Source organism: Notamacropus eugenii, chromosome 6 (genome assembly GCF_028372415.1).
Source record: "Notamacropus eugenii isolate mMacEug1 chromosome 6, mMacEug1.pri_v2, whole genome shotgun sequence".
NCBI classification, from domain to species: domain Eukaryota; kingdom Metazoa; phylum Chordata; class Mammalia; order Diprotodontia; family Macropodidae; genus Notamacropus; species Notamacropus eugenii.
Genome location: NC_092877.1, coordinates 381,631,494 through 381,645,540, shown reverse-complemented (window position 1 = coordinate 381,645,540; position 14,047 = coordinate 381,631,494).

The following is a 14,047-nucleotide window of genomic DNA, read 5'->3' as shown; positions in this document are numbered from 1 at the left end:
CCAGACTCCAGAACCAGGAGCAACGAGGGAACATTACAAAGAGATAGATATAGGTTTGATGTAAGGACAAGAAATTCTAACAATGAAAGCTCTACAAAAGTAGAAGGGTTTACTCCAGGACATGGTGCATTCCCTCTTCCAGCAGGGGTTAAACAAGCTCTTTTCTCTAGCACTATATTGAGAGTTCTTTTCATTAAGAGGGAATTGAGGGCCCCTTTTAAGTCTTCAATCCTGCAATAACAAGGTAATGTTTTGTGATTCAAGGTCCCTGGTCAGAAGACCAGCCATGCTACAGCTCACTTTTCCAACCCTGGGTTGTCCAGGGTGCATGCAAGATTAGAGAGTCTTCCATGTCTCTCATGACTTGAGTCCTCATTGACCATGTCTCCTCATTGTAGAGGCCCAGTGGCTAGCATCCTCATTCCACTGAATCAGTTAAGTTCAAATTAGGTTTTACAAAGGGATGTTTACTTCAAAAATATATGGCAAGGACAAACACACAATCATTTCCTCTCTCTTCCATCCCACCTATACAATGTAGGCATAATTTCCCCCAACACACACAGACCAGATCTATGTCTGGAGAGAGAAGGGAGTATTAGAATCACAGCTAAACTGGACTCCTATATAGCATTAGTCCCACTGTGTTCAAGTTCAAAATCACACTAATCTAATGTCTCAGGATTTTTGTTCCCCATCTTTGCTATGGGACTGACTGCAATATATGCTCTTAATTTCTGGGACCCTGGTTCCCCAGGACTCAGTACTACTTTTTTGGGGGGGCAGCTGTGAAAGAATCCACCATCTCCACCAAGAATAGAAAATTTTGAAGGAAATAGTCAAAATCTCAGGCCCATTTCTAAGGGCCCAAGATCTAAAGTGGAGGTGAAGGAACTCTTCCCCCTTTACCACATGTTGTCATTTAATGGAAGTAAAGGACTCCTTTACCCTCAGACAGAAATACAGGGAAGGCTTCGATGGAGATAGGGAAGAAGTTTTCAAGAACCAGACAGTTCCAAATGGCTAATGGAAAGTTTTCTCCCCATCACCTGACAGGTCATGAAGAATTCCTGCATGTGGGCCAGTCCCTCCCATCTCCAGAATCAGATCTCCAGTGTCTTCCATGTGTGTGACACCCTTTTGGATTGTCTAGGTAAGGGCCAACCCTCTATCAAACACTGAGACAATATGAAAAGTCTGAATGAAGTATCACTATACCTCAAATCAAGCAGGAAATGTACTTGGCCCTAACTAAAACGTGGGAAAAAATGTAACATGGAATAGGCAAGCAAAAAATAAAAGGAGTCAAAACCAAGAGTCTGATGTTGGATAAACCCTGGAATCTAACTCCATTTTTAGAGAATTACATGACCAACTGAAAAACAATTGGACAAAAATTAGCTTTAAAACAGCAACATATTCCAACAAGTTCAAAATGGATACCTGCACTTAATATAAAGGTAATACCATATATGTGTGTGTATGTATATGTATGTATGCTATATATACATGCATGTATGTATGTGTGTGTGTGTGTGGAGAGGGACAGAGACAGAGAGAGAGAACAGAATCAAATATCAAATAGCTTTTGCAGCTACAGCTAGGCAGAGGATTCTTTACAACAGACAGGGGAGACATAAGGGACAAAATAGAAAATCCTGATTTCACAAAATTTGAAATAGTAGTTTTTTCCACAAATAAAATCATAGAGACAGAATGACAACACTAAACCACAGAATGAGGAAAAATGATCATTTTAGCATTTATTTGTTGCCTGTCCCTATTAGAATATATGCTCTTTGAGGACAGGGACTGTCTACTCACATGTGTTTGTATCCTCAGCTCTTGGCACAGCGATGTGCCATTGGCCATTGTTTAACAAATTCATATTCTGTCTTTATCTTTCCTTTCCTCTCTTTCCTTTCTCTCAATTAATTTTATTGGTAAGAGTCTTGTATCCAAGCTTTATAGGGAATTAATGAAACTATAAAATGTCAAAAATCATTCTCCAATACTGAAGTACTTAAAGATTTTGGAAAGTTTTTAAGAGAATTATAGATTTAGAATGATTATTATAGCATGTTCCAAATCACTAGTTGTCAGAGAAATGTAAATGAAAATAATGTATGAGGCTTTACCTTGCACCATACAAATTGGCAAAAATGTTCCTCAAAGGAAGTCAATCTTAGAGGAAAGGTAGAAAACAGGAACACTAACACACTGTTGGTGGGTCTGTGGATTGGTTCTGTGTATCAGTTTGGAATTGCATAAAAAAGAAAGTGACAGAACTGCCTATATTCTTTGACCCAATGATCCCACCATTTGGCTGAAATGCAGAGAAAGTCAAAGAAAAGGGGGAAAAGAAGCTCCAACACATACCAAATATTCATGGCATAACTCCTTTTGTTCTGGAGGAAATTGTAAAGTAAATGGGTGCCTCTCAATTACAGAATGACAAGAACTTTTTGGAATATGTGTAATGGAAAAATATTTTGCAAAAAGAATTGACTAACATGAAAAATTCAAATAAATGTGGAAAGGTTTTCATCAATGGATTCAGTGAAATGAGCCAAGTTTACCAAGTTTAGTTTCAAAACCATGAATGGGAAAAAAAAGATTTCTAAAGCAATGTAAAATTGAGTAATTTGGGGAAAATTCAGACAAACCAATGAAGGTTCCAGACATGTAATACTGCTCTATTTCTGAGCATAGAGAAGGGGGACTCAGGACTATACCCAATACTCTGTTGTGCAACCAGGGCATAGTCAAATATCAGGAAATTAAAATTTCTTTACCATCAGGTTCTTTCTTCACTTTCAAAGCTTCTTATTCTTGACTGCTCCATATTCTCTATGATCCAGCAACATGGACAACAACTTAAATCTGAAACTCCATCATCTCCCATCTCCATCCCTTTGACATGGACTATGCCCCATGCTGTGCTTTCCTGTCAACTTTGCCTGTTCTACTTTCTGGATCCTTTGAAAAATCAGCTCAAATGTCATCAATCACCATTGTCCTTTCCTGGTGTTTTCACCCAAACTCATACCTGCCAAGTACATTCCCCTCCATAGCTATTTTCTATCTATTTTGCATACAGGGCAGCTAGGCAGAGCAATGCATAAAATGAGCCTCAAGTTAGGAAGACCTGAGTTCAAATCCTGTCTCAGACACTTATTAGCCATGTGACTCTGTGCAAGTCACTGAACTCTGATTGCCTCAGTTTCCTCATTTGTAAAATGAGCTGGAGAAGAAAATTGCAAACTACATCAATATCTTTGTGAAGAAAATCATAGTAGGATCACAAATAGACACAACCAACTAACAACAAATTTCTCATATCCACACATGCAACACACACATACATAAACATATATGTGCATATATGCGAATCTAAGCATATAGGTATAGATATTTATATGTTATCTCTCTCATTAAATATGAATTTGATCCTTGGCACTTTGCAAAGTGCTAGACATGTAATAAATAGCTAATTTTATTCAGTAATCATTTATCAAGCATGATAGGCATGAAGTCCTTGGTACAGGAATGCAACAAGAGGACAAAGACAGTGCCTGGCCTCAAAGAGCTTGCGATCTAATGGAGAAGACAACATGCCAACTAATGATTGCATCCATCAGGGTCATGACCTTTCTTGTTCTCTGTACAGGGCCAGCCTGAGACAGCATTATCTTCCTGTACTAATATGACAAAGCAATGACTCAGAGCAATCCTGTTGTTCACAGTAGTTCTAAGATCTAAGATCAGCAGATGTGCACTGCTGTTTAGCCAGGGCTCCCTAACTGATACTTGGGCTGGTTTTTTAATCCTAATTTAAAACTGTATTTATCTATATACTCTTACTGTAATCTTCTTTTCGACTTAGCATGCTGGCCTCTTGAGATCTTTTTTGATCCTGTTTCTGTTGGAAGAGAGGGAGAGAATAAACATTTATAACATACCTACTATGTGTCAGCCCCTGTACTAAGTACTTTACAAAGACTCTCTTATGTGAGCCTCACAACAACGCTGTTAGGTAGGTGCTATTATTATCCCCATTTTACAGTTGAGAAAATGGAGGCAGAGCTTAACTGAATTGCCCAGTTATCATTTGGTTGCCTTTGTCTTCCATTATGAGAGCAACCCTTTGCCTCTCATAATTCAAAAATGATAGCACCTAAGCCTTTACCTCAATCTTTGGTAATGATATCAGATGGCATAGGACCACAGGCTGTAGGTTCTATCTTAAAATCCATTATGGATGGTTGGTGTCTGAAGGGAACAGAGGGAGGGGAGAAATTAGGAAATGGAAGCATAGGGTTTGGGGGATTGGGAGAGGTCTTAGGGAGAGCAGTTTGGACCTATCTCCATTTCCAGATTCTTCCCAACCATCTTCTCCCATTATTGCATGAATTCAAGTGAATATCTGGATATGCATGCCTTGAAGGTGTGAAAACAACATGGACACGGCTACTTAGGATGCACCCAGATGCAGCCCAAGCAGAGAGTGAGAGTGGAATAAATCTGTGATCACTCTGAGAGGAAAGTCATTACCCAAACCTAGGTCCTCACAGTCTCTGAAAGGACCAGACTTAACTATTCACCTTTGGCTCAGAAGAAGTCATGGAATTCCCAGATTGGAGAAAGAAGCAGAAATCTCTGGAGAGTCATTTCTTTTTAAAACAGAACATAGTGGCATGCACACAACCTGTTCCACGGAGATAAATAGTCAAAGACAGCCAGTCCATGAAGAGACGGATAACCTTGTATGACAAGATAGTGTCATGAGGAGCATCCTGTCTGTGCCTCAGGGGTGGGGCTCAGCTCAGAGGGTGCTTTGGCAGCCAGGAACGAGGGGCCGGGAAGCCCTGAGGCTCCATGGAAATTATGGCTCCTCCACCCAATCCGGTAAGACAGCTGGAGGTCATTTTTCTTTTCCTTCTTGGGGGATGGGGTGGGGTCATGCATGGGGCAACTGAAGAGCAGAGTTCTGGTCATGTTTTGAGAAGAAAAAATAATATTCACATATTGTTTTAAAATTTGCAAAGCACTTCACGTACATTATATAATTGACACTCCTCTCATTTGGGTTAGACGTGAGGATAATATTTGTGTTCTCCATGATCAGACCAGGCAGGAACCATGAATCAAATATCCAAATGCTTAATTAGGAAAGAATGTCAAAAGAAAGAGTGAGGTGAAGAGACACCAGACTCAATCTCGGTGCATTCTTAGCTCCCGTAGTCACCAGCACACACAGGTGGGTACAGCCTAACAAACCAATGAGGGGAGAGAGGAGTCTCTCAGAACACTATGCTTGTTTTAATGGAGTCTACAAAACATTAGCTATTTTGCTGGTCATATTCACATTGAGTTTGCAGGCCATCAGAACTCCCAAATCGCCCCCACCCCAAGATAGTAATGACTCTTCTGACTTCTATCATTCTATACTTTATACATTGGTTAAGAAAAAACCTCACAAAGTTTTGAACTTCACCTTTATTTTTATTAAATTTTATTTCATTAATCTTCCCCCCCAAATCTAGGCAGTAAAGATATTTTGGGGATCCTCTTAACTATCCCTCCCATCTTTGTGACATTAACAAATCTGACAAACAAGCAATCTTCGCTCTAAAATTTGATCAGCATGTCTTATAGCTCAGAGCCAAGGACCCATTCCAGAGGCATAGAGATTCTTTGATAATGTTCATAGTATTAGGAATATACCTGTCTTTTCAACTTTACTCTTTTGGATACATAATTACTGTCTCCATATGTATGGCAAACTCCTGAAAGAGGTATGTTTACGTGCTTGTGTGTGTGCATGTACATGTGCGTTTCCATGTGTACATGTACATGTTTGTGTGTGTGTGTTTTCCCCTACCATATCTAGCCCAATGCATGATTCAAAGCAGGAGCTTAATATTTTTTTAAATCAATACTCAATCCATTTGCCTGGTCATCCCCATCTGGAGTACTGTACTCAGTTCTACATACAAGCTTATTAAATGTCATTGGAAAGTGGGCGAGCTTCCTGAAGATGGTACCCTAGATGGTGGCTGCCCTTGAGACTCTGGCATTTTAGGACTTTAGAGGATCTGGGGAAGTTTGGCCTTCAGAGAGAAGATTCGAGGAACTTCCTAAGTGGCTTCAATATTTGAAGAGATATGGGGTTGAAGAGGAAATTGGACAGATCAATTACTCCCAAAGGATTGAACAAAGTGGAACATACAATGAAATTTGATTAAAATTGAAAAAATATATTTTTCTGAGTCCCAATTGTCTCAAAGTGGAATGGACTGCCCCATGGAGGCAGTAAATGCCTGCTGACTTGGGGTACTTAATCAGAGCTGGGAGGATCACTTGTGGGACATGTTGGGAAGACGTTAGGAAAGCTTAGGAGTTGACTTCTGAACTTCCTTCCGGTTCAGACATCCTGAGAATTAGTGACCCGACCTTGTGACATGGACCACACTACCATTAGGATCTTACACACAAAGGAAACCTGCCCAGGGATACTCAAGCTTGCTAAAATCGCCATAACTTTGCACCCAGGATTTTTCTCTCATTACAACCTTTCCTCCAAGCTTCATTCTCTTCCCATGCTTATAGAGCAGGGCTTCTTAACCTGCTCAATCTGTGGAGCAATTATAGTGACACATGACCTTGCATGATGAAAAAAAGTGACTTATTTTCACTAACTGCTAGCTGAAAATTAACATCTTATTCATTTATGGATTAAAAAAAAATATGGTGTGAAGAGGTCTATAGGCACCACCGGGCTGGCATAGGAGTCTACAACTTAAAAAAAAAAAAAGATAAAGAATCCATGTCTTAGATGATTTTTGACTAGCATGTGCAAGTCTGCTAATAGCCAACTGCTTAGATTCCTTCTGACTTCCAGTATCCCCTCCCTAATGCCTGGGGCAGTTGGGAAAAGAAGAGAATCTTGTGAGTAGGAATTTACATGTAATTGCCCACAATACTCAGCTAACTAGTTTGTAATACCTTGACTCACTGAAGGCTTACTCAGTGCTTCCTCAATCTTTAATATATTTAAAATGAAAATCTGGAAATTCCATTTATCTCAGTGACACAGAGTGGTGGAGCATCAGCCCCCATTATTGCTTTCTCTATAGTAGAGATTCTTAAGTGTGTGTGTGTGTGTGTGTGTGTGTGTGTGTGATGTGTGTGTGATGTGTGTTTGTATGTGTCTGTGTATTTCCTGAATTCTTTTGATAGTCTGGTAATACCAAAGAAGCATCTTGTAGAATATTTGATTAAAATGAAGGAAATACAAAATATCATTTAAATAAAGCCATATTTTTCCCATCCAAATTCAAAGGGCCTTTGAAAATTTTTCATGAACTCCTTGGGGAGCTCTGAACCCCAACTTAAGAACCTGGAGAAATATTTCCAACATTGATATTTCTAAGAAAGAAGTAAAAGTCAGGGTTCTTTATCAATCACGGAAATAACACTTAGAGAAAAAAGTTAGTGGTATAGCCGAGCATCTAGGGAGGGAGAGAGGAAAGGATGTAGGGAGGGAGGGAAAGAGGGACAGAGAGAAAGAGAGACAAAGAGTTCTTTTTCTACTTTTTATGAGGTCATCTGGTCTAACCAGTCCTATCTCCAAACCAGAATCTAGGAGAGGAGCTAAGATGGTGGAAGAACAAAGAAGTGAGCTTGCCCCCACAAGTCTATCACAAAAATTTAGCAAATTCACCATACAGAATCAGACTGTGAAATATAATTTTTTAAAAAGTCACGATGAGATAATTTTTTTCAACCCAGATCAGCATGGAGAGACAGAAAAGGAGGTCCAAGATACTAAGGGAGAACAAGAAAAAAAAAGACAAAAGCCTGAGAAAATGGGAAAAAATATATCACTTAAATAACAACAAAAAACCAAACTGATCTAGAAAATAAAGTTGAGAGGTAATTTTAAAATCATTATACTAACTAAAAGCAATAACCAAAAACAGCTTGGACATCATATTTCAAGAAATCAAAAAAAAAAAAAAGCTACTCAGAACCAGAGGGTAAAGGGGAAAAAAAGAAGAAGAATTGACTAAAAGAATCCTAAAAGAAATACAAAAATGAAAACTCCCAGGAACATTACAGGCCAAATACAGAGTTTTCAAGAAAATAAAAGTAATATTATAAGCAGCCAAAAAGAAAGAATTTGAGTACTGGAGAGCCACAGTCAGAATTATATAAGATTTACCATCCACCACTATTAATAAGTTGAGAATTTAGAATATGATATTCCTGAAGGCAAAATATGTATATTTCCAATCAAGAACATCTTAACCAGAAAATCTGAGTATACATCTAAAGAGTTAAAATGGATCTTTAATGGGATAGTGAACATCCAAATATTCTTGATTTGAAGATCAGTGCTACATAGGAATTTTGGAGGAAAAGAAACCATGGAAACAGAAAGATAAACACGAGTAAGAAGTCAGAAAGGACAGAAGCATTAAATGTTTACACAGTAATTTGAAGAGATGATAGATATGTCCCTTTAAAACTCTTGCATTCAGTGGTCATAGAGAGGGATTCTAATAATACAGAGTCCTGAGAATGGTTGATTATCCTTTGGTGATCTTAAAAGGATAAAGGGAAAGAGGGAGAAAATGATAGAAAAAATACTGGGGAAAGTCAATTTCCTCTAATTGGAATGGGCAAGGAAGAAGTGGTAGGGGGAATTTGTAACACAAATGAATACCCCTTTCACCTAATTTAGTCAAAGGATAGGAGAAAATGCATGCACAGTTCAATGCAGAAATATATTTCGATCAATGAAGGGCTTAGGGAAAAAGGGGGAGAAGGTGGGTGTAAGAAGTAGTATCAGTTAAGGGAGTGATTAGTTATTCTTGAGTAACTAAAGGAGGTGGAATAAAGACAAATGTTCAATAGAAAAAAAGTATAAGAATTTATGGTTGGGTTAGGGTGAGAGAAAGAGCAGCAGAAGCAGATTGCACCAAATCTAGAGCTCACTGCTGAGCTCACTCCTCACTCTCCTCGCTCTTCTTTATAAAGAGGGAGAAGAGAACCAATATAAGGAAAGCTCAATGGGAATATGATGGAAAGAAATACACAATCAACAATCACAACTGTGAATGTGAATGGAATGAAATCACTCATAAAATGAGAAGGGATAAGCAAAAAAGATTGGAAAGCAGTATCCAACCATATGCTAATTACAGAAAACACACTTGTAAAGAGACTCCTATAGAGCTAAAATGAGGGTATGGAGTGAACTCTTTTATGTTTCACCTAAAGCATAGTTTTAACAGCTCTGATAGATCCAATGACCAATTAAAATTCTAGATGCATGGTAGCGAACTGTGTGCTACTTGCTTCCTGACAGAGAGGTGGTGGACTGAGGGTGAAGGGTGAGATATCAAATGTTAGATATATTCAATGGGAGCATTAGCTTTGTTTGACTCTGCTTGTGTCTTACGAGTTTCTGCCACTGTCCAAAAAGAAAAATGGAGGAAGAGGAGGAGAGAAGAGGAGGAGGGGAAGATCAAAGTTTGTCAATTGACAAAACATAACATAAAGGTTGCATTTATATAAAGACCACATCATAGGATCATAAAACCGAAACTGGAAAGTATCTTGGAAATCATGTTCAAGCCTCTCATTTTATAGAGGAGGAAAATGAGGTTTAATAAAGAGAAATGCTAACCCAAAGTTGTATAAGTGGCAGAGCCGGGATTTCAATTCAAGTGGTCAGATTATAAATCCAAAACATTTTTCCAGGGCAGTGTGGTGCCATCTCAGTAATTGAACTAGCCCCCTTCCCTTGAATCTCTAGACAGTCACTTCATTCTACAACACTGTCGCCTTTATGTCTAGCACCATAAGAACATGGTAAGTCCTTCTTCTGCGAAATTAAAGAGAAATAGGCATTCTCTTTAACCTGTCATCACCATTGTTTTCTTGTCCTTGTTAAATTCCAGAGAGTCAAAGCATGTTCAGTCTGGGAAAGATGGTGAATAGAGGATTTTAAACTAGATAGGAGCTGAGAGTACATCTATTCCAATTTCCTCATTAAACAGATGAAAGAATAGGCCCTTGGAGAAAACACGATTGCCAAAGCTACATACCAAGTTTGTGGCTGAGCATATCCTGGAATCCATGGTTCCTGACTCCCAGACCTAAGCTTCACCTACCACCTCTTACTATCTGTAGGGTAATGCTGCTCAAGTGGTTTCCAACTAGAAGAAACCAGAGCAATAGCAGTATAAATTAAATTAGAAAGTATAATAAATTTTAAAGTATAAATTAAGAAGGCTTAGAGAACCATCCAAGTATTCCCAAGGGCTTTTTATTATGGTTGCAATTAATGAATGTTAGCAATAGTCACAGAGAAGATTCAAGGCTGGATAAAACATTGTCCCTTCCCTCCTTGAACTTACCTTCTATTTGGGGAGACATGCATTGTAAACAAATAGCTATAGAATTAAATAGCATGAACCATTCTTAAACTGATACTCTATATGACGGTAGTATCAGCAGTAACCTTCTGATAATTTACAAGGACTGAACAATTGTGACTGTAGGAAACTAAAGGCAGAATTTCAGTGTGGAGTAATTTGCTGAAGTAATTAATTCATTTCCATAAGCAAAACAATAGGAGCTAATGCTAACAATTGGAAACAATAAGGTTTTGTGTGTGCTCAACCTCCCACTCAGCATGTTTTCCTCCCAGCCTCCAAACAGGTTGGCACCACACAACAAAGTGGGCTGTCAGAGAATGAGACTGAGCCCAAGAAGTTTTCTTCTTTTCCTGAGCTTTAGTCTTTCTGTTAGAAAACTCCAAGGGGTGTGGGGAGATGCTTAAGGCAAGTAATTCCCTAAATGATCCCAGAATTCTCCTAGACTTTGAGTCTATGGAGCATATGCTAAGAAGACCTGAGTAGTAATCCTTCCTCTGATACCTACTAGACTTGTGTGATAATGGACAGATTTTTTTTTCAGACTACTCTTAGCCTCAGTTTCTATATCTGTAAAATAGAAATAGTTATGCCTTTATTACCTAACCCATAAGGCTGTTGTAAGGAATAAATGATATAAGTAGGCAAAATGCTCTGAAAACTTTAAAATGGGATGAAAATAACAGTGGTAGTGTTGTTGATGGTTTCATACTCTACCCTTTTTAAAGTACTAATGTCAGATGAAAGCTAAGTGGCACAGACGATAAGGATATTGCATTTGGAGTCAGAAAGACTCAAGTTAAAATTCAGACTCAGATACTTACTAACTGTGTGACCCTAGGTAAGTCACTTCACACCTTTCTGCCTCAGTTTCCTTATCTGTATAATGAAGATGATAATAGGACATAGCTCTCAGAGTTGTTGTGAGAATCAAATGAGATTATATCCACACAGTGCTATGCCAACTGTTATCATGGTCCTTGAAGAAGGCATCACTTCTGTCCTTTGGGGATGACCAAGTAGACAAATGTATGATTTGTTTCCAGATCTTAGTTACTTTGGTAAGCCACAGAGCACAGAGTACCAGCTATGTTTGGAAGGCCCCAGATTAATATTGCCCTGCAAAGTGACTGCAGACCAGAAAGAGATAAGGACAGGAGATTTGAAGTTATTAATGTCCACTAACTAGAGAGGTGGGTAAAGAGACAATCAAATAGTCTAATATCACAGATATCATGGTATAATCAAATGCACCAAGTGAAAACAGAAGTTTTAACATTTATCAGCAAAAGGTGAGCCAAGCACTAGAAAACTTGCCATAGGTTCATTTACCACTCCCTCCTTTCCATGCCGCCACTAGCCTCCGATAGCCTCCAAAACTATAGCTAAATGACTAAAAGTTTCACTAGCCCCCCACTGTCTCTAGATAAATACATCTGGCATTCAAGATCTTTAATGTAGCTCACACTTTCAAAGCTTTATTTCACATTTTTGCTGTTCCCACAATTAAAACTTCAGCCAAGACTCCTTTGCTGTTGTTGCAACTCAAAGGATTTTCTCCCATATCCATGAACTCATGAAAGCCCTCTCACATACTTGGAAGGAAGTCTCTCTCCATCTGTATGAATTGTCATTCCTTCAAGGCTCAATTCTATTGTGTCATCCTTTATGAAGTCTGTTCTCAATTCTTTGCTGAAAGTCTTCTCTGTATCACCTCTCCATGGGGTGCTTTGCCTCAGTCTCTCATTTCTTCCGTTGCTTACTTTATGAGCAAACCTACATTTTATCATCTTTCCCATTCCCATGCAGAACACAGGCTTCTCAAAGCCAAGTAATATGCTGGCTTCATATCCCTAGTGCCAAATGGTAGAAGAGGAACAAAAATCCAACGAAACGAAGAATGCTTTGAGAAGCAGATTTGACCAGATGGAAAAAGTGGTAAAAAATCATTGAAATAAACTCCTTAAAAGGTAGAACTGGCCAAATGGAAAACGAAGTAAAAAAGCTTACTGTAAAAAGTAATTCCATAACAGTTAGAATTGTGGAAGTGGAAGTGAATGACTTTATGAGACATCAAGAAACAATCAAACAAAACATAAAAATGAAAAAAGTAGAAGATATTGTGAAATGTTTCATTAGAAAAACAAGTGACCTGGAAAATAGATCCAAGAAAGATAATTTAAAAATTATTGAACTACCTAAAAGTTATGATCAAAAAAGGCCAGAGGTCATCTTTCGAGAAATTATCAAGGAAAACTGCCCTGTTATTCTAGAAACAGACAGCAAAATAGAAATTGAAAGAATTTGCCAATCACCTCCTAAAAGGGATCCCAAAATGAAAATTCCCAGGAATATTATAGCCAGATTCCAGACCTCTCTGATCAAGGAGAAAATAATTCAAACTACTAAAAAGAAACAATTCAAATATCATGGAGCTACAGTCAGTATAGCACAAAATTTAGCAGCTTCTACAATAAAGACTCAGAGGGCTTAGAATATGATATTCCAGAGGGCAAAGGAGCTAGGATTAAAACAAAGAATCTCCTACTGAGAAAAATTGAGTACAATCCTTCCAGAGGGAAGGGAGAGGGATGGAAATTTGATGAAATAGAGGACTTTCAAGCATTCCTGATAAAAGACTAGAGCTGAATAGAAAACTTGACTTTCCAATACAAGATGCAAAAGAGGCACACAAAGGTAAACAGGAAAGGGAAATCAGAAGGGATTCAATAAAGTTAAACTGTTTATATCCCTAAATGGAAAAATGATATTTTTATGACTCCTAAAAACTTTCTTGTTATGAGGCAGTTAGAAGGAGTATATGTAGACAGAAGGCAGAGGGTGAGTTGAATATGAGGGTATGGTCATCTAAAAAAAATTAAATTAAGGGTTGAGAAATAAAACATTGCATTGGTAGAAGGGGAGAAGGAGAAATAGAATGGGATCAATTATTTGACATAAGATAGGTCTGAAAGATATTTTACAATGGAGACAGAAATGGAAGAAGTAGGAAGGGGAACACATGAACCTTATTCTCATTGGAATCAGCTGAAAGAGGGAAAAATAAACACACTCAGTTGGGTATAGAAATCTATTTTACCATACAGGAAAATAGGAAGGCAAAGGGATAAGAGAAGTGTGGGGGGAGCTGATAGAAGAGAGGGAAGTTTGGGAGAAGTAAAAGATAGAAGCAAAACACTTTTGAGAATGGAAAGTGTAAGAGGAGAATGAAAATTGGAGAAGCAGGGGGAAAAGAAGATTCAGAGAAATACATAGTTGGTAATCATTACTGTGAAAAAAAATTATAGTGAGTTCCTCAGATAAAGATAACTTTCCAAATACATAGACAACTGAGTCAAATTTACAAAAGTAAGAGCTATTTCTTAATTGATAAATGGTCAAAGTATATGAACAGGCAGTTTTCAGACAAAGTAATCAAAGCTATCTTTAGTCATATCAATCACTATTGATGAGAGAAATGCAAATTAAAGCAGCTCTGAACTACTACCTCCCACTTGTCAGCTAGGCTAAGATGTAGGAAAAGGAAAATGATAAATATTGGAGGAGATGTGGGAAAATAAAAGCACTAATGCAGTATT